The 19,732-nt window shown below is 36.6% G+C and overlaps 1 long non-coding RNA gene across 4 annotated transcripts in view; it reads right to left on the bottom strand.

Annotated features, from left to right (window-relative positions):
* Positions 1 to 19,732, bottom strand: part of LOC148109352 (uncharacterized) — a 172,066-nt gene that overhangs the window by 69,988 nt on the left and 82,346 nt on the right. For all 4 annotated transcript variants that reach the window (XR_015725932.1, XR_015725931.1, XR_015725933.1 and 1 more), the window contains one exon: positions 4,943 to 5,013. This is a non-coding gene — a long non-coding RNA (uncharacterized LOC148109352). The remainder of the gene's footprint in view (positions 1 to 4,942; positions 5,014 to 19,732) is intronic.

The following is a 19,732-nucleotide window of genomic DNA, read 5'->3' on the forward strand; positions in this document are numbered from 1 at the left end:
TAAAGGAAATATATATAAAATTTATGAATTTAGAACATTTATCTTTGAAAAAACTAATTTTAGGTTTTTTAACTCTGCAATATACCATTTTAAAAAGCTGTACAAGTGATAGGGTGACAAGAGGGGTAGGAGTGATACAGGTGTGGTTTTTATAAGCATAGCATGAGGAATCCTTGTGGTGCTGGACTGCAGTATCTTGATTGTTGTGGTAGTTACAGAAATGTACCAGGTAATAGCGGTGTATGGAACTTAACATGCACACACATGTGCAAAAACACATAAGAATAAGTAAAAGTGAAAAGATGTAAATAAGATTAGGGGATTGCATCAATGTCAATATCCTTCTAGACTATATGGTCAAAATGACTGTCACCAATGAGGGTCATATGAATATCCTTCCTTCAATTCTCTTCAATTCTTCAAACGTCCATGAATATGGTTATGATAAATATGATTTGACAATATCGCATTCCTTTAGTGGTTTTGATGCATTTAGAATTATGTTCAATTCCTTAATATAGCTTACGAGGTATTTCAGAACTAGAATATTTCTAGACTGCTTCAGATCAATTTTCTACATTTCTTTATCTTACAATCAATATAAACTTATTTTAGTTTCTAGAATGTGTCATGTTTTCTTTTCTCTACACTTTCTCATGACGTTTTCTAACAAAAATCTCCATATTCCTCTGGAGCTCACCATGAGTCTAAAATTCCTTTTTATACGATTCCCCTTATTTATAGCTTCTCTATAATGAAAACTTAAGTGCTTTCCCTGGTATATGTTTTAATCACCTCCTCTTGACCTCACTGGTGAGGGAAAGATTCCCCATCAGAGGGTTACGTGGATTTCTGAACACACAACATCCAACCCTGGACAGATGAAGGCCACAGAAGTTTAGCAGGCAGAGGTGCTCACAGCTCAGGGACAGAGGACATTGCAGACCATGCAATCACACAGGGCTGCCCTCAGGAACAGAGTGAGCACAACAGCCAGGGACTACGGGAGTCAGGCTTTGTAGTATCAAGAGGTGGAAGTGCCTCTGTTTCCAGAAGAGAATGTGATTGGCTTGTTTGACTAATTCTGCAGGCTGGTGGAACCCTGAAACCGGCTCTCAGGAATAGCAGGAACTGCACCCTGTCCACATTTTAAGGAGCACCAGGGGACTTTATCCATGGGAGCAGAGTGGGGAAGAGAACTTGTGGTTGGATCAATCAAGGTCCTGCCAATTTTACCAGATTTAAAGGCAGAACAACATATTATCTACTCAATAAAAATGTGTAAATTTTAATTTTCTTTTCTGTCAAGATCATACTACCCCTTTGAAAATGCCACTTGTAATCAACCAAATCATCCTAAAGCACTTCTGGCTCACACTATACTTTATAAAAATAGTACTTTTGCACTTTGTGTTTTAGGGAAAAAACAGTTGAAATATATATTGAATTTATTAGTACTTACAAATTAACTTGTAAGTTATTCACCACCATGTTTTCCAGTACATATGATACTAACTTGTCTAGAGAGTGAAAAAGGGAAAATTCAAGATGTCTAAATCTTGAAACATTAACCTTGGATCAGGGATTGAAAGGTATGGACTCAGAATTATGTTTTAGCATATGCATTAGAATTATATATGAAAAAATCCTCAAAAAAAAAAAACCCAGCAAGATACAATATGCATGGATTTGCATACAAGTAATCCTGTATTAAGAAATAGTGACTATAGGAATAAGAATGTTATTAGTAAACCCATATTCAGTTAAGCATTAATAAATGAGGGGAAAACACTGGTTTCTATGTTATAACAATATTTTTGCTTCCCTTTGTTCATAATTTAATTACATTTCCACCTTTTCTAATAGCATTTCATAGTTCTTATTAAATGTTCTATATCAGTATATTTATCACTGCAACAGGTATGTAATTCACAAGTAAAAAGTTTATTGTGGTTCTTTGTTATAATTAGACTGCAGCATTTTTCCCCCCAAGAAAGAGTTTAATGGATTTTGATTGACTGTCATTTGAAATACTCAATTCAACTATCCTGCTGCATAGAAGTTCTGAGTTTGAGCCAAAACTAGTTGTGGAGCTACATTTGCTCTGTGTATAATTTATGTTGTTTGGAACCTCTGAAGTGAAATGTACAGCTTTGTACATTATGATTACTTTTTAATAAAGACTTGAAACACTTTTGACTTGTGCTTTGAGAAAAAACAATTTAAATATATATTTTCAGATGAGTTTACTGACATTTCAAAGATGACATCTTAGAAGAGACACTTCTTTCAAGTAATTTTTTAAATGACATACATATATCTTCCACTTGAATATCTCTCTCAAACAATCTCAAAATGCATTGAAATTAGGCTAAGACTAGGATCATAACCTGACCAGCTGACTCCTTAAAAAATAAAATCTCTCTCACTTCTTCACTATTATTTCACTAAATAAACATTTAAAGTGGTCCTGATCTGGACATAATATTTTGTTAAATTTTGAGAAAAGTGTACCAAAAAGAGCAGAGATCATTCATGAGCTCATGAATATCACTCAAAATATTAACTTAATGAAAAAATTTTTTAGAAAGATCTCAATCTGCTTTGAAAATTTTATTTTACATAGAGAAGCCACAACATCATATAGAAGGAAACATAACAGCAATAGGAATCCAATTCCAGTTAGGAGATGAACTGAATACATTCAAATATTCACAGCATTAGGATACATAGATCCCATCTAAATGTACAGTTTTATTCTTCCCACTATTAGTTGTTATTTGAAGTAAATAATATCATAAAATAATTTAATTTTAGGGTAGGTCATTATATGTAATTTGCATCTTGTGATATTTTGCTAAGAATGAATAGAACCCACCAAATTCTGTATGATTTCCTCAGCTGCCATTATGATGGTGATTATGACCTGAAATTTTGCACAGTATATCCAATTAAGCTAAGATTATAGTTGCTCCGATACCCAGCAAAATACAAGGAATTTCAAGGAATATGCAGTACTTTTAAAGGTCCCTAGTGAAGTCAGCAGAAAATATACTAAACAAAAGAAAGCAACAACGACAAAAATAACCAATAAAACCAAAACATATTAAAGATGTCTAAAAGAGATCACATAAGAAAATAAGCAGCTTATTTTCAAAATACCATTCATTTCTGCCTATTTGGGGCTTTTAACAGTTGTGGAAATTACTCTGAAAATGGCAGGACTAAATCCTAGTGGGAAAATGGAATAGTTGGTAGATCACAAAGAAAGGATCCAATCATCTGGCCAACTTCAGGGACTTCTAAAAGGTAACTGTCTGAATGTGATTACAGCATTATTTATTTATTTATTTTTACACAATTATACAGGGATATTTTAGTTTCGTTTAAAATTACTTTTTTGTTGTTTTTACAGTGACCCAATTCACTAAAAAAAAAAAAAAATCGGTAGACAAAGTAATTGAGAAGTGCAAATGTAATTCACAGGGTTGCAATAATATTTTGGCAGGTTAAATTTTACTCCCACATGATTTGAATGAAGAGCTCCAAGAGAAATTGTCTGGGTGCAAAGCAACCCCAAACAAATTTTGTGTATGTATTAGTCAACATACATCCAAAATGAAATTGACAAATTCAACGCGGACCTATTCCCCAAGTATATTGGAAAATAGAGTCCGTGAGTTAGCTTTAAGTGACTTATGAGATAGGGATTCCATTTATTTTTCCTGTATTTTTCAGTCTATGAAATATTTTAAGGCAATTCCACAGATGCCACAGATCTATATTGTCTTTTCTCAATACATGAATTCACTGTTGTTTTATTTACTCTTAAATAGGATTATGAAATGATTGTTCTGAAGAACACAAAAGTTCTTTTATAAAAGAATATATGAACAGACCCTAAAAGAATGATACAGTGCGGTGGTTTCATCAAGATATTTTTTTAAATAGGGGTGCCTGGAAGGCTCAGTCGGTTAAGCGGTAAGCCTCTGCCTTCCGCTCGGTTCATAATCTCAGGGTCCTGGGATCAAGACCAGTGATGGGCTCCCTGCTCAGTGGGGAGTCTGCTTGTCCCTCTTCCTCTGCCCCTCCCCACCCACCCACCTATGCCTGTCCTCTAATAAATGAAATCTTTTAAAAAAATACATATTTTTAATATATAAAATACAGGTGAAATTGTGGTTATCAGAACCATCTACCCTTTTACATAGCAAATGTGGCTCTCCATTTGCTCCCACACTCCAGATACGGCTCGTTAGGAGTTAACAAGCCCATTCCCCCATATATGCCACATACATCTTCCTCCATCCTTCTTATAACTCACTGCTGTAATGCAGCATGGTTAGGCAGCTCCCCCAACCTAAGCAACATGGACAATGAGATCAGGGTGCCATCTCTCTGCTGGGTAGAGTCCAAACATCTTCCTCCTTCGGTTGTCAGAAACAAATGGAAAAACCAGAGTTCTGGCTCCAAATGATAATAAAAAAAACACTACACCAAATATGTGACAGCTTCTGGAATATGCCTCTACCCAACACACACAAGACTGGAAACACAGCTGAATGCCCTACTTTGGAAAGTGTGGCTTAAATAGCTTATTGCTGAGTGCTGTAACTAGGTTCCCACCTGGGCAGTATTTATCCAATTAGCACTGTTCGTCTTGAAGATTTCACACTTGAGGAAATATTAGAGTAAGGAGATACGTGGCAATCAGACGGGCACAGAAAAATTCTAAACTATAAGTCCCTAGTAAGCCACAGTGGTCTGGAACCAATTAGGAAGCCAAGAGTAGAACTCCAAGAAGCTACCCAAGAGACAACAATCATGGCTACTGCATCCTCCTCACTGAGACAGTACTTTTATAAGATTTAAAGATTATTTTAATCACGGAACTCACACAGTGGCACTCTGGATAAATGAAAAGCAGCATTTTGTTACTTACAGCTGTGAAGGAGAGAACAACACCAGGCAGGGCCATGCAGAGGGTTGCACCTTGCAGGGAATAACAGCAACCTGGAAATATAGGGGACAACTTACATACAGCAAATGGGGTGGGGATAGCTAGGTTTTGCTAGGTCCAAGTGGTTTGGCTAATTTGAATAATTATACAAGCTCAGACCTGTGTATGGACCTGTCCCTAGTTGTCTCCTACTTGGCCCTGGGATAATTAGGGTAGATGGATAGTGACCCTGAAATTTGAGAACCCTAAGGGAACTGGTCAGGTGTGGACTTACCAATTCTGGAGCAGAGGAACGCACCAACCTGTAACCAAGTCCTCCAAACTCTCTTTATACCAGAGAAGGCTAGATTTCGCGAGATCTCAGCGAATTTATAGGCGTAAGCACGGACTCCCAGGATGAGAAACACCTGGATGCCTCAGGCGTCACAGGCCCCTCCCCCAGACTCGCTCTTAAGGAGTCAGGCTCATACCCAAACCGCAAGGCTGGTAAACACCTTGCCCCTCCCTCTCCCCCTCAGGGTCACGGTGCTTCAGTGCCAAGCCCCAGAGCACAAGGGAACGGGGTTCTGGACCAAAGAATGTGCAGGAAAGGGACTGCCCGGGGTCAGAACTGGGGAGTGAATTGCGCATGAGCTGACCACAGTTCTGTAGCCTTCTAGGAGCAGGCATGGGGCATGTACTTGCAGTGATTTTATAGACCTTCCCTAAGGAAAGACTTAGTCTCCCTTTAATCAGTGAGTTCCAGGTTTAAGAACTGACCGAGATTTGGAAACTGGGAAAGGATTGGGCAGAGCAAATTTCTGTGGGCTTGGAGAAGGTCCTGGGACAGAATGACACACCCAGGTGTTTCACGCACATGAAAACGTGTCAGCTGTAAGGTGAATCTAACCTTTTGAAGGCACCATCTCCTACAGGTGTAGCTATAATCAGAGGTGAAGGCACGTGACGGGAGCACTCTCAGGTCTTGCCTGCAAGAGCTTTCTTAGACTAGTTTTAGTGTGTTGACAGGTGAATTTCTTTGACCTCTGTGGAATATTTCTATCATTTCACAGGCATGTTTTTTTTATGATACAATTTTCACTGTTGAATGCCTTTTCAGATCCCCTCTCCTATTCATAAGTGATAATGTGATGGGTGGTTTCTCTGGTACCTTTGTTGGAATTTCAAAATAATTGTCCTGTCTCAGCACTGCCAATCCAACTCCTTCGTTTATTCAGTTTGTAGTTGTTTTATTTTTGTTGAGAAAGTGGTTTGGGAACTCAGGTTTCCCTCTATGAAGTGCTGCAGGTATTGGTTGGGAAGGAGCCAGGGGGACTGTGCTGTTCTTACAAAGTATGCGTAAGTCTCCCTCAGCTCTTTTTTTTTTAATTTAAATTCAATTAGCCAACATACAGTACATCATTAGTTTCAGATGTAGAGTTCAGTAATTCGTCAGTTGCACATAACACCCAGTGCTCATCACATCCAGTGCCCTCTTTAATGCCCATCACCCAATTACCACATCTCCCCAAACACCTCCCCTCCAGCAACCCTCAGGTTGTTTCCTATAGTTGAGAGTCTCTCATGGTTTGTCTTCCTCTCTGATTACTCTCCATTCAGTTTTCGCTCCCTTCCCCTATGTTCCTCTGTGCTGTTTCTTATATCCCACTTACGAGTGAAACCATATGATAATTCTTTCTCTGATTGACTTATTTCACTCAGCATAATACCCTCCAGTTCCACCCAAGTCGATGTAAATGGTAAGTATTCATCCTTTCTGATGTCTGAGTAATATTCCATTATATATATATATATATCACATCTTCTTTCTCCATCTAGGCTCTTGAGGAGATAACAAGCTATGTTCATTTATGAAACATAACCCAAATAGTAAACTATGAGATTTTTAACGACAATTTATTACTTTAAATTTTATAGTAACCCTAGATTTTCTCATAATACCTGACATGAGAGATGCTTAAGAAGTGCATATTGGATAAATGAATGAACAATATCTAGCATTTTTATACTCTTATCTAACATCATCTTTCAATATTCCACTCTCCATACCCTTCCAAACTACAGTGTCAACTCTACCAAGAAGAACCTCAGTGCTCCCAAATCCACTTCTCCATATTCATTGTCCTTTATCATTTTCAATTTCTTCCTGCTAAAAATTTCATTTTGCTTAATTTATTTCCCATAGGGTCTCCCTTTCCCTACCATAAAACTCCGCCATGTATTATACATCTTTCATGGAACTTATGGGGATTGTACACCTTTAAATGTAGTTATTTTTTGAGTATTTTATATTGCTTTTTTTTTAAAGTACTTATTTTGTTATATTAGTCACCATACAGTACATCCCCAGTTTTTGATGGTGTTCCATGATTCATTATTTGCATATAACACCCAGTGCACCATGCAATATGTGCCCTCCTTAATACCCATCACCAGCCTATCCCAATCCCCCACCCCTCTCCCTTCTGAAGCCCTCAGTTTGTTTCCCAGAGTCCACAGTCTCTCATGGTTCATTCCCCCTTCTGTTTACCCCCCCTTCATTCTTTATATTGCTGTTTTTTTTCTGTTATTTTGTTTTTTTGGTGATACTCTTTTGGATAATCTGTATAAAAAGGATGATGTAATAGGAGTCCACAGTCTCTCATGGTTCATTCCCCCTTCTGTTTACCCCCCCTTCATTCTTTATATTGCTGTTTTTTTTCTGTTATTGTTTTGTTTTTTTGGTGATACTCTTTTGGATAATCTGTATAAAAAGGATGATGTAATAAGTTTAGGGAAATATTCTATAAATACAAAATGTTATTTCTTTTTTTTTTCAGATTTTATTTATTTATTTGACAGAGAGAGAGAGAGAGAGCCAGCGAGAGAGGGAACACAAGCAGGGGGAGTGGGAGAGGAAGAAGCAGGCTCCCAGCGGAGGAGCCTGATGCGGGGCTCAATCCCAGGACTCTGGAATCACGCCCAGAGCCTAAGGCAGACGCTTAATGACTGAGCCACTCAGGTGCCCCCCAAATGTTATTTCTTTGAAAATGGTGAGTGGGCTGCTATGTAACAAGCCATTTGCTGAACAATGAGGATGTGACAGTGAGACACACACACAATCACTGTTCCCATAAAGCATATTCTAATGAGATAAATACATGAAATATATAATTATATGAGCACTACAAAGACACCACTAAGTTCTGTAAGTGAAAAGCACAAGGCATTATAAAAACTTAAAAATGGAGGGGCACCTAGTTGGCTTAGTCAGTTAAGGGTCTGACTCTTTGTTTCAGCTCAGATCATGATCTTGGGGTCATAGGGTCAGGCCCCGTATCAGGCTCTGGACTCAGCCCAGAGTCTACTTGGGATTCTGTCTCTCCGTCATTTTCTGTCCTTTCCCCCTTTCCACTCTCATGCTCTCTAAAATAAATAAATAAATCTTAGGGAAAAAAAAACCCCAAACTTAAAAATGGAGATAAAGAAAGGCTTTCCTTAATGATAAACACCAGAAACTGATTTCTCACAGTTCTGGAGTCTGGGAATTCCAAGGTCAAGGTCCTAGCAGATTCGGTGTCTGGTGAGACCTGGCTTCTTTATGGACTGCTATCCTCTCATTGTAACCTCACAGGTGGAAGGGGCAAGAGAGCTGTCTAGGGCACTAATCCCATTATGAGTGCTCTGTTCTCATAACCTAATCACCAACAAGGCTCCACATCCTAATACCATCACATTGGGCTTTAGATTTCAACATATCAGTTTTTTTGGGGGAGATGGGCACAAACATCCAGACTATAGCAATAGCCAAGCAAAGGATTTTGTTGTTGAGGTTATTTTATTTTGTGTGGGACAGTAATGACTGACGTTGTTAATATATCATCTGGGAAGATGGAGCCTAGCTCTCTGGAAGCAAAGATATAAGAAACTTTGGCTGGGGCATCATGAGCCCAGGAGAGCTGGGCGAAAGCTAATCAGCAGCTCTATTGTGTAAGGCATTTTGGACGAAGCTACAGATATTTCACATTCTAGGTAATTCTTTGTAAATGTTATCTACAAATGTTTATTACAACATCAGTTCTAATGTAGAAAGTAGAAAAAATGCTTAACATTTAAAACTAAATGAGACAATGTATGTTATATGACGAAATATTATGTTGCTCTTAATATTTGTAAAATATTGAATGACATTAGTACTTATACATTAGTGTAAGTAATGAAGTACTTACAAAGTTCAGTTGAAAAAACATTAATACATAAGTGTGTATTAGTATACTAGTATAATTCTAAGTATTAGCATACTTAATTAGTACAAACTTAATTACATAGCAATCACATATGTATAAGGAAAACCATGAATAGACGATAGCAGGTATGCGGAGCAGTAAACACAGAATTTTTTAAACTCTGACTTTTTTATTTTATGTTTTCCAAGTTCAGTAATAAAAATAATATATTTATACCTTATGTTTTATAGAAAACCATCCTATGTTCATTAATATTGTATAAGTATTTTTGGAATATACCATTCAACATATTTCTTACGTAATTAAGACATTGTGATGGTCATATAAAGCCCTAGCTCACAGACTCACTTTATCAGAGTACATAATTAATTCACACATAATTCATAAAAAATGTGCTAAAATGCCTAAAGTATTTTCAAGAAGACACTAAGAGGGAGGATGATATTGAAGTTTAGTAAAATCACACTCAGTAAATCTAATACGGAGAACATTAAAGTAGCAAAGAACCTCAGAGATAGTCTAAACATCCCCATATTTTAAACAAGGAAACTAAGGGCTAGAATGGTCAGATTATTTGTACAAATCCTAGTGTGAGTGAGGAATAAAGTCACACTTAGAAGCACTAGGTTTTGTGTTATTTAAGAGCCCTAATGTATTTGATGAATACGCTTGAACTGGAATTAAGTGGCATGTGTGGAATTTACTCTGACGAATCATCTTACCTTCTGTTTCAGGTTTTGCTTTGTCTAGAAACATCAGTAAACTGTATCTCTTATTTTCTCTCACATGTTTTATTTAACTCTACAGCACTTCCACCAACAAAATCCTATTCTTCCACAAAATAAACTTACAAAAGGCACATGCTGCCAGTAGCGTTAACTTCTGTCATTTTCAGAATTAAGAACTCAAGTTACATCTACATGTGAACTAAATTGCAGCAAGAGGATCAATTCTTTTGGCTATCTTCATTATTGATACCTGTTGTTGGGACTGACTCAATCCTGAGGCAATCTACATCAATCGTTACAATAGCTTAAGTGAGCCTATCAGTCACTCTATGGAACACACTTACTTTGCACATGTGACCATGACATTACACTAAATCGCTTAACCTTTTGAAACCTAAAAATATTATCTTGCCAATGTACATATTTCTTTCTAGAGCTGCATGATCTTTTCGTTGTTCTTATCTTGTCTAAAGGTTTTCTGCCTTTTCTTAGAGAAACATCGAAGACTGAGATAATATATTTAAGGTAAAATTTCCTTTCTCTTTTTCTACTGTTTGGAAGACCAATTTCTTCATTACTGTTCATCAAATTTTCTTATACAATCTCTGCAATAAGTCAGATGAAGAACTAATTTTATGATGCTTCCACAAGCATTTAAAGGCACATATAAATTAAAATATATCACATAATTAATTCTCAATTGAGTAAGTTGTTGATACTGTTGCTACACTGAACAGAACTTTTAGGCAGTGATGTTGAATTTTGAGAAAACACTATTGCTAGTAATCACTGCTGAGAAATGTTCTTTTTTAAATGTTTATGTATGGCCAGTGTAAGTTCAGATCCCTTTCCCAATAGAACATGTTCGGTTCTACTCTAGCTTCTACTGTTCCCTAACTTGTATCTATGTCTCCCCTTCTTTATCCCTACCTTTGGAAAACAGATTATCTTCTCCAGATACACTGTCTAATAGCTACAATTGACAGCCCAATTGTATACTTACTACAATCAATCACAAGGGGTTGAATTAAAAGTAAAATAAACAGACGGTATAGTAAGATGTGAAAAATGCCTTAATAGAAGTAAAATTGCTATGTTATGGAAGAACAAAAAATAGTACCTAACTGGAAGAGGAGGGGAGAAGTAATAGCTTTCTGGAGGAAAAGACCCTCAATAAAAATCTTGAAGACTAAGTAGTAGCTAAACAGGTAGGATCTGTTTAGGAAGGGCAAGTAGTCGAGTTCAAAGTTAGAACTGCAAGACAGTATCTCTACATTTGTGACTTGTAGAACTTCCTCTACTTATTAAGCTGAAATCCATCTCATTTTAGCTTCTACCAATTGTTCTGAGTGTACTTTATTAGGGCCTTAAAGACTTCAATTAATTTATTTTGTCAACCACCTTATCAAAATCCAGATATAATTTGCCTGCTTACATTTCCTTAATGTGAATATATAAATGCTGCCAATGATGAAAAGGAGTTCAAATTAGGGCTAAATCATTAGGATAGACTCATGATAAAAAAAAAAAAAAGATGGGTAAACAAGATCTGTTTAGTAAATCTGAGAAGTAAATATGTAATAAATAAATGAGAAATAGAGGTGACAGTGCATAAAGGGGCAATAAAATGTATGGTGTATGAGTCCAATGGAAAGGACCATGGAATCTTTACATTTTGTTGAGTTCAGGAATGCTTACAATTCTGAAGAATATGGTTTACTGAAAGGAATGAGAAAAGAGATATGAAAGGATGAAAATATTTAGGTGATGCACCCCTGAGGCCATAGATAATTAAGGAGTGACGTAGGAAAGCTAGAGAGTGATGGGTCTAGACTGAAGTCAGCACCTGGAGAATTTACAATAGGGAGGTGAGAATGGGAAAAGCAGAAAGCTTGATGGATTCCAGGGGGCTGAGTGACCCCAGGAGCACGTGTGCCATAGTACACCAGTTGAGGCACCAAGGTATAGAGCGTATCAGCAGAAATGTAGGAGCCATGGACCCAGGAGGAAGTGCCCTGACTCAGCAGAGTTTGGAGGTGAAGAGGAAGGGCAAAACACAGAAAAAGGGTGGGAGTTAGGGGGTCACATGATTTTATAGCACATGAACTCTCTGAGTACCGTGAGCATAGTAATAGAACATGACAAAATCAGCTTCTCCTCAAAATGATTAATGTATATAGCTATTACTGATTGGTCATTAGGGTAAGACTCTAACAATACATTTAGAACAGTGTATAACTTTGAACAGAGAGGTGAAAATGTAATATAATGAAACCATATTTTAAGGGAAAAAATTATTTTGTTAATATGAACTATCCTTACAGAGGGCATTTCTTCCTATGGCTCTTTGTCAGACTTGGTTTTGAGAGAATTTTCTCTCTTTCCACTGAGAGAGTAATGAGATAATTATATATTAAAATATACAGAAATTTAAAAGGATTGAAGTAGGGAAATATATTGGGAAAAAATAATGGGCATTAAAAAGGTTTAATTAGGAGCACCTGGTTGGGTGGCTAAGCTGGTTAAGCATCTGCCTTCAGCTGAGGTCATGATCTTGGGTTCCGGGAATCGAGCCCCATGTTGGGCTCCCTGCTCAGTGGGGAGTCTGCTTCTCCTCCTTCCCTCTGCTCATGCTCTCTCTCTCTCTCTCTCTCTCTCTCTCGCTATCTCTATCTCTCTCAAATAAATAAATAAAATCTTTAAAAACAAAAAAAAGTTCTGATTAACATGACTGGGCCTTCTCTTTGTAGCTGTTAGAGCAGGCTTTAGCATCCTGTGAGACCATCACAGTTATATTTCTTTATTTTTTCAACTAATAGCTGGGGTCTGCACACACCAAACTTGTCAAGAAGGCCACATTTTCCTTCATGAGGCTTATCTATCCCCAAAATATTCTAGAAATTCAGGGCTACTCAATCCAAAAAGTAAATCCTTTTTCCAAAACTGGGAATATGGAAACTGATATTTCTAACACCATTGGTACTATTATTATTGCCACATAGCCTTGATATTAAAAACTGGTCACACCAGGGACGCCTGAGTGGCTCAGTCAGTTAAGCGGTCCAACTCTTGGTTTCAGCCCAGGTCATGATTTCAGGGTTGTGAGATGGAGCCCCGTGTCTGGCTCTGCACTCAGCGCAGTCTCCTTGAGACGCTCTCCCTCTGCCCCTCACCTCCTAAAATAAATAAATAAAATCTCTAAAAAAAATTGGTCACACCAAAAAATTTTTAAAAATGTTTGTCATACTATTCACTGGCAGCTTATTCAATGCCGTGTTGATCCTTCTTTGTGCCAGGCTTTACAGGTTTACAAAATGGTTTCCTGGTTTGCTTTCAATAAACAAAAAAAAAATAAACTATAGCTACCTCAGTTTTCATATGCTCACCTATTATCAAGATACAAATATGGACTAGAGGAACTTTCAACTTCAGGCATAGTCTGCCATCCTAGCCTATCCCTTCCATCCAAATTAACAAACCAAAATAAGACAGGATCTTCGAGGAGCCTTAGGTTATCATTCCAGAATGCTGCTGCCATTATGTTAAATTACCCTAGGGGTCCCTTCATAACAGTGGTTCTCAGTGGGGACTATTCTAATCAATCTAATGATATTGATCATCACAGGGGAAGCTGCAGCTACTAGTTTATTTTCTGAAGGAGAATTCTTTAGACCTTTTTAAATTTTTATTACCTGCTCATTAGAAACTCACTACAATCTATCTGCAAATGTTTTGAAGGAGAGTTTTTTTTTTTTTCAGGCTGCATCTGTTCCTGTGCTCTTTTCCCCTTGCTTATTATAAATAAAATGGACCAATCAAGTATAATTATGAAATAAATTTGATTTTTGGCCATACAGTGTCTCTCTTAACTCATAAGTAAAAGTTGAAAATAATTCTTCCCTTTCCACTGTGTGAAACTGGGGCAGATCCCATAACTTTACTAGTCTCTTTTATGTAACCAGTTCCCTATGGTCCCTGCAAATTATAATGAACATAGTCAATTAAGCAATGAAAAATCAATAAGCTTTCTTCCCTCCCCTAGTCAGGCTTGTTCCATGTGGGGGCTAGACTTTGCAGAATGTATGAGGTTGTGGGTCCTTTCGTCCTCTGAGACAACCATCCTGTGTTCCTCTGGTTGTATATCCCTTGCTGAAGGCTCTACCTCTGCTTTGGACAGATGGCCCCTCTATGCCCCTGGTTTTACAGTGTTTATCTCCATACAGACTTTTTTGCCATGGTGCACGGAGCCAAGGCGACTATATACTGATACTTGCAGAGCCTTTTATGTTAAAAATCACATAACATCAATGCATTCTTACACACACACACACACACACACACACACACACCATTAGTAAAAAGCATTTGGAAGCTTCTTCTCTTAACGTAGAGTCTGTTTTGAGATTATAGGACATCAATGCTTCCAGTCACAGAAACGCTACTGCTTTGGTTAGTTCACCTGTCCTTGGTTTTAAATTGACTTAGCATTTGCTTTCCTGCTTCATAGTGAACATCACCTGCTTTCAGCAAATAAATTAAGTTCAGGTTGTATTTCTCAAAGATTTCAGATAAATAGTATTCAGGCTATCTATCAATCTAGCAATGTGTCTATTTATTGAGAGAGGGAATTGTGCAATAATAATAATAAATATATAAATATTATATATAATATATAAATATTAATATAATAATAATTATTATTTTGAAAAATATCCAGACCCAAATCATCTTCTCCTCATTTAAGTAATTATTAAATTAATTCCTTTCCATGCATTATGGGCTGAATTGCATCCTCACCCAAAATTCTTATTTGGAACTGCTAATTTCAGTTTTTCAGAATGTGACTGTATTTGGAGATACAGTCTTTAAAAAGGCGATTTAGGTTATGGAGAACCTGGGTGGTGCAGTCAGTTAGGCGGCCGACTCTTGGTTTCAGCTCAAGTCATGATCTCAGGGTATGAGACTGAGCCCCGTGTCAGGCTCTGGGCTAACCCCAGAGTCTGTTTGGGTTTCTCTCTCCTTCTCCCCTGCTCATGCTCTCTCTCTCTCAAATAAATAAATAAAACTTTAAAAAAAAGTAATTTGGGTTAAATGAGGTCTGTTTGTGGGTCCTAATTCAAGGTGTCGGTGTCCTTATGAGAAGAGGTAATTAAAACAGACTTGCAGGGAAAGCCATGTGAAGGTACCAAAAGAAGACAGCCATCTGCAAGACAAGGAGAGAGACCTCAGAGTGAAACCAACTCTGCCAACACTTGATCTTGGACTTCCAGCCTCCGGAACTGTGAGAAAATAAATTTCTGTTTAAGCTACCTAGTCTGTAGCACTTTCTTATGGCAGTACTAGCAAATTAATTCACCATACATCTCAAATATATTCATCTCCTAATTATACTAGTTGTATGCATGCTTCTAATCCATTCTTCAAAATATAGTCAGTTAGCTATCTAAAATACAACTATGACTATGCCATTCCTACTTAAACTTCTTAAATGACCTTTCTCCCAACCCATATATTGCTATCTTGACTTTGAAATTTATTTTCTAGTATCAAATGTTTCTAATTCTATATGCCTAGCATGTACTTGCTTTCCTCTACTCAATCTATTCTAAACCCACTCTATACAAGTATCCCTACTATTTTTTTTTTAAATTTATACTTAGAGATTCACCTTAGGAGAACTTCATTGAACACCTCCAATCACTCTATAATGATCCTGGCTGAGTTAATATATTCACCGTGATACTAAAATATCCTGTACACAAACAAGTGTTACGTGTATTTCATTATACTAAAATGATATGTTTATATATCTATCTTGACCTAAGGATTATACAATTATCAAGGAGTCAACTATTTCTTATTTCTCTTTGTAGTTCCCAGGTCTAATGCAATGTTTGCAGTAAAATCACTTGATATTTGTTAAAGAAATGTTGCACTTCCTTGTGTGGATCTATTGTCAATAAATAATAGCCCAGATTACCTGAATCCCTAACCCCTGACAGATAATGCAACCTCAAGATGACTGTGTTAAAATTCTCATTAAATTTTACTTGGAAAGTATATGCCCTTTATGGAGGATTGTTTCATAGGACAGTTTATTCTTTCTATTAAATCTTGAGTTCATCAAGTGAAAGAAGATTGTGCATGTATGTTGCATGGTGTGTGAACCCTCTGAAATAGTCTGAAAAGTTTAGTAAGCACTGTATTTAAGTTTGTGCTTTTAGTGAGAAGGTTCATAGTTTTTAACCAGTAGTCAGGTTTTCTGACTCCAAAATTTTACAGGCTGTCAGTTATACATTTGTAGGTCTTACATTTACATCCAGCAAGTCAACAGTAACTAGTGATATAAACTACGTTATCTTGAATCTTCTTGGAATACTTTGGTTTTTATCTTTCACTTTCACAGAGAATTACTGTCTTTAAAGAAAACAAACATAACAAAACAAAACCACTACAACACAATCCTTCTGAAAGCATGTTTTTTGTGAGGGAGTTTTAGTGAGAATACTGCTCATTACATCAGTGCTTCCATGATGCTTCCCATATGAAAAATGTCTTGCATGCACTTTACTACTCAGCAAATATTTGTTTCCTAGGGGCCAGGCGCTTTGCTTGTTGGTAAATAAGACCAGAAATATGTTGTTAAATATGTTCTTCTCTTTTGAAGCCAAAATTTTAGAGAAGGGAAAGATGCAAAGAAGTAACAACATGTCTGAGGATGATATGCAAACATTTAAAATAAGAAGAGATAATGACTGGACAATACTTTTTATTGGATATCAAAGACAAGATCTCTAAGTAAATGACATTTAAACTTAGACCTGAAAAGCATGCAAGAGGCACGTGTATAAAAGTCAGAGCAAGATCATTATAACAAATGGAGCTGCTAGTGAAAAGTCATTAAAATATGGAAAATAGTTTGGCATATCCCAGAACCAGACAGAAGACCAGAATGTCAAGAGGGAAGAGTGTCCGCAGATAAAATCTTGGAGATGGATGGAGAGAGGATCAAGTTAGACACTGTAGACCTTGGTAGAGTTTGGAAGTTATTCCACATGAGATAAGAAACCAATAGAGGATTTTCAACAGGAGGCATGGGAAGATCTGATTTCTAATTTTAATATAACTCAATTGGTTTTTCTGTGAACAATCAATTTTATACAAGCAAGAGTAGAAGAAAAGAGGAAGCTACTACTGACGCATATCGACTTAGAGGTGATAGTGATTTGAAACTGAATGGCAGGTGCAGAAATGTGAGTAGTTTGATTCGAGATATATTTTTTATGTAGTACTGACTGAGGTTGCTAATGAATAAAGAATGTGATATGAGGTGAAGAAAGGAATCAAAGAAGACTCCTAGGTTTCGTCTGGGTATCTGGGTGATTGGTGATGCCATTTAATAAGATGTCAAAGACTAGCTAAGGAGTAGGTTTACTTGAAGTGTAGACATCCACGTTTACTTGAAAATGTAAAGCAACCATTTGTATATATGGATCTGAACTTAGTAGCAATATGTAGATGGCATATAAACTAATAAACCTGATATTCTGTTTAGAAAAATATGTTCATAGAGAAAACAAGGGATGAGGTGAGAGAATTATGAATTACTCCAAAGTTCAGAGGTCAAAACAAAAAAAAAAAAAAGGAAGGTATTAGCCAAGGACATTGGGATGGAGCAGGGAGTGAGGTAGGGGAGTGTGGTGTCACCAAAAAACCGCACAGAAAGTGATCACCTGTTAAAGGTCAGTAAAGAGAACCATCACAGGATTTAGAAATGTAGAGGTCACATGTCATCTTCTCTTTAAGGAAAATGTTTTTAAAAAATGACATTTTTTTTTCTCAGCTCTGATGAAGGATTAGAAAAATATTCTTGTACTGAGAGGAAGCAATTCCCTTGTAACTAAAACTGTTTAAGCATACAGATGGTGTGTTGTAAAATACTTTACTTAGAGCTCATAAAAAAAAATAAAGTTAGTGCTAGTGAATCAAAGCAGCAACTTGATAAGTGGATTAATCAGAATAAAAAACTTTCTATCATAAAGGTCATGTTTCCTCTGTTCACTTACTCTCCCATTCACTGTAAAAGATAAAATTCATGTTTTACTATTGAGAATATCTTTAAGCATTGAATACTTTTAACCTTTAAGCTTACATTTATTTGTAAAATTAATAAACATTATTTTTAGAGCAATTTATGTACAGAGCAAAATGAAGTAAAAAAGTACAGGGAATTCCCATATACCACTGTTCCCAAACACGCACAATCTCCCCCACTATCAATATCCCACCACATAGCGTACAGTTGTTACAATGAACGAACCTACACTGGTACATTAGTATTACCCATAATCCATAACTTGTTAGTATTCACTCTTGGTATTGTGTATTCTACAGGTATTCACAAATATATAATGATATAGATCCATTCATACAGAAGAGTTTCACTGCCCTAAAAGTCTGTGCTCTGCCTAGTCATCTCATCCTTGCCCCCAACTCCTGGCAACCACTGGTCTTTTTGTTGTTTGCATAATTTCACCTTTTCTAGAATGTCATGTAACTGGAACCATACAGTATGTAGTCTTTCCAGATTGGCTTCTTTCACTCTGCAATGTGCATTAAAGTTTCTTCCGCATCTTTTGATGGCTTAATAGCAGCTCATTTCTTTTTAATGCTGAATCATATTCCATTGTTTGGTGTACTTAAGTCTATTTATTCATTCCCCTATTAAAGGACATCTTGACTATTTCCAAGTTTTGGCAGTTGTCAATAAAGCTGATTAAACATCTGGATGTAAGTTTTTGTGTAGATATAAGTTTTCAATTCATTTGAATAAATACCAAGAAATGTGATTGTGGGTATTTGTATTTTTAAAATAATTATTTCAGAAAATTTTATAGGATTAATTGTGTTTGTTCCTACCACTCAGCAAATATATTGTGTTCACAAAAGATGTATTTTTTCATTTAAATTACTAATGACATTACCAATATTTGTAATTTTATTTTCTCTTCCTTTCTTTTTTCTCAAATGTAATATAAAATGTAAAGCTGGTTTTATTTTATAACTATAATTCACTACACCCATTTTGCAGAAATTCAAAGTGACACTGAATAAAAATTAAGATTCTTTAGACATTGTCAAAATCCAGAAGTAAAGGGCACCTTATAGCTTTATCTATTACTCTGGCAAAAGTACTCTTGACAAAATGGTGAGGATGGAATCCCAGTTGGAAAGGGAAAAGGGAGCTGAGAAAGTATTGTCCTTAGATAACTCAAGAAAATTTGCTCTGAAAATGAAAAGAAAGGATTTAGAAGATAAATATTTTCCTTTTTCCTTCCTTCCTTCCTTCCTTCCTTCCTTCCTTCCTTCCTTCCTTCCTTCCTTCCTCCCTCCCTCCCTCCCTCCCTCCCTCCCTCCTTCCTTCCTTCCTTCCTTCCTTCCTTCCTTCCTTCCTTCCTTCCTTCCTTCCTTCCTCCTTCCTTCCTCCTTCCTTCCTTCTTCCTTCCTTCCTTCCTTTTCCTTTCCTTTCCTTTCCTTTCCTTTCCTTTCCTTTCCTTTCCTTTCCTTTCCTTTCCTTTCTTCTTCTTCTTTTTTTTAGAGAGAAGAGATATTAGAAACCAATATTTGTTTCTACAGCTACATGACAGGAAGAGCTTGTTTTTTCATGAGATCTGACATAAACCTATTTATTAACAATGCTCAGTATGTAAAAAGACTGTTTTCCTTTTTTCATTTTGACTGCCAGAATAATCAAAGCCTAATTTGTGCCTCATATGTAGCAACTGTATATGACATTATCTACCCCTTAATTGTGATAA

This window comes from Ursus americanus, chromosome 10 (assembly GCF_024610735.1).
Source record: "Ursus americanus isolate L20-20 chromosome 10, mUrsAme1.1.p, whole genome shotgun sequence".
Lineage (NCBI taxonomy): Eukaryota > Metazoa > Chordata > Mammalia > Carnivora > Ursidae > Ursus > Ursus americanus.